The sequence below is a fragment of the Montipora foliosa genome, chromosome 11 (genome assembly GCF_036669935.1).
Source record: "Montipora foliosa isolate CH-2021 chromosome 11, ASM3666993v2, whole genome shotgun sequence".
In the NCBI taxonomy this organism is placed as follows: Eukaryota; Metazoa; Cnidaria; class Anthozoa; order Scleractinia; family Acroporidae; genus Montipora; species Montipora foliosa.
In genome coordinates, this window is record NC_090879.1 from 6,626,619 (window position 1) to 6,629,116 (window position 2,498).

Genomic DNA, 2,498 nt, shown 5'->3' on the forward strand with positions numbered 1-2,498 from the left:
AAACATACTGAGAGAGGTTAGGGAAATCAACCTACCCGTCCTCGGGTTCCACAGAGATGTCTGTGGCCTCGCCCTTACCTTTCCGTTAAAAAAAAAAAAACAACGATAAAACCGATTTGAGCAAGCCCACTTTCTTCTGTGTCATCGCCGCTCCATAAACCTCATTATTTATCGGGCTCTAATATTCTTCGTTCTCCTTTACTGGTCAAAGAAACTAAAGAGATCTAAATTTTCTTTCTATTAACAAGATGTGCCGCAGCAGCAAAGTTTCTGTGTCCTGAAAAGACGTAGAATCGCTTCAATCAACTAAGATCAGTCCGCTTTTTAAGTGCGTAGAGTTGGAATTTCGAGGATGTCTCGCGAGTATTTTGTCTAACAAACATTTGATCAGGATCCATCTTCTCACGCATCGTCAGCCAATCATCCTTCTTAGGGTACACGGTCTTCAAATATGCAAAGTTGAATGTTGTATTCCCACACACCTGATCAGGGAGGGGAAGGTACTTGCCCCAATGAAGACGCGTTCCAGGAATGTCAAGCAGGATATCCCAGAAATAGGAGAAGAACGTCCTTTTGTCGCCTTTGTTGTACGAGGTGTCGCCTTTGTTTTGCGAGTTGTACGAGATACTTAACCAAAAAGGGGTCTCCTTAGCACCGTAAATCTCAGCGGAATTGTTCTTTGCAGGCTTTCTGGTTTTCGAACAGCTTCTGAAGTTTATCAATGACAGTTTGACATTGGTCATGGGGAATCCAGATTTCAGTGAAATCCACTTTAATGATGGTGTCAGTGTGAGTCTCGTTGTCAATGGGCAGACTCTCTTACTAGGTGTTGCGGAAACGCGTTGGCTTTTCAAGGGGCACGAACACTCCCAAAATGGCTCCAATAATGTCATAATCCACTTCTGTTGGATGTGCCTTCTCAAGCACAAAATCACATGTTGCCAGTGAGATTGCAGCCATTCCAGCAGCGAGGATATTGGAGACAACTGACCTGTAAGGAATGGTGTCTCCACTGAAGGTTCTTTTCCAAACCCGCTGTTGAACTCGTTTTACTTTCTTCTGTGGGAACCAGTTCACTCGCATGTACTCGTTTTTCTCAAGGCTTTCCTTCAGTTTGCTGTTTCCATCCTTGTCCTGTCCGAGCATTGATTCGGCAAAGTTTTGATCTGACTCTGATCCCTCAACAAGCCTCATTTGAGGCAGGCGGAGCGAAACGCGGGTTCTGACGCCAAAGAGCCCCATTGAAACACCAACTGGAGCCCAAAGATCCGTGCCAGGTTTGGCAACCTGCAGTTGACCATTGCCATTCTACGAACTCGATTTGGTGGATCAGGCCGCAAAAGCTATGCTTCAAATTTCCAACTGCAGAACCAGTAGATATGAAGTCCGCCAACTGACTGTTGGATGATGCCTCCAAGCTCAGGGAAACCAAACCCATAAACAGCCACTTGGTAACATGCTGAGTTTTTCAGGTTTGAATTGGGATCTATTGGATCTTTACCCAGATAACATCCTCCACCGATGCGACAGTACAGCCATTCGTACGCCTTTCCTTGTGGACACGCAGTATTTCCACTTTTTTTTCATATAACAACTCATGTCTATATGACTGCGTTCGACTTTAGGAGAAGGCACACTATTGATGCCGTGCGGCACGCATTTTGAACAATTATCTCCCGTACTCGTCAAAATTTTACTACGTGAAATAACCAAATTTAAGGTTTTGACGACAACGTGGACAAACTACAGTGTTTCTTTCAGTCTCGCTCTTTACTTCAAATTCGAACGTACAAATCCAGTTATAAGACACTTCGCCGATATTGTATAATATAAAAAAAGATGGAATAATCATGAAATACTTAAAACAGCTCGAACTTATATTTTGAAGTGACGTTTTTGTGGCCGTAGCCGTCGTGGTTTCTTAAACTCCCTGTCTTGCGAGGGCCTCAAGTCTCTGCAATTGTCCAGTGTAAGAGACCTTTTTAGCAGTTACGGCGGCCATTTTGATTTCTATTATATTAAAACACATTATGGGATGCTCATTGGGCAAATTAATATGTATTTACACCCTGAGCATCCCATAATGTCTTTCGAAACAATAGAAATCAAAATGGCCGCCGTATCCACAAAGTCTATTGAGTAGTGACGTGCAGTAAGTGCATGCGCGTAAGTCGGTGAACAAAATATTGCAGGCTCAGAACAACTGGTTTAGAACACTGCCTAAAATCACGCCACAAAGCCACTTTCCCTGAATATTTCTGGGTAATCAGAACATTAAAAATATGTCATTTTACTAAATATCGAACGCACTTTACTAATCAAAGAATATTACTGGTATAGGGAATTAAGAAGCGTGCTATCTGAGGAGGCTCTAGGGTGGCTGGACTTTGGGAACAAGGGCTTTGAATAGTATAATATCCTCACTGCATACTCATTACCTCATCGCATAAGGTTAAGTTATGGGAAGATTTCGCTCCTGCCCTCACCATTACGACCTA

General features: G+C 43.1%; 1 pseudogene; it reads right to left on the reverse strand.

The window, feature by feature from the left end:
* Positions 1-302: 302 nt before the first annotated feature.
* Positions 303-2,498, reverse strand: part of LOC137976610 (uncharacterized) — a 5,919-nt pseudogene continuing 3,723 nt past the window's right edge.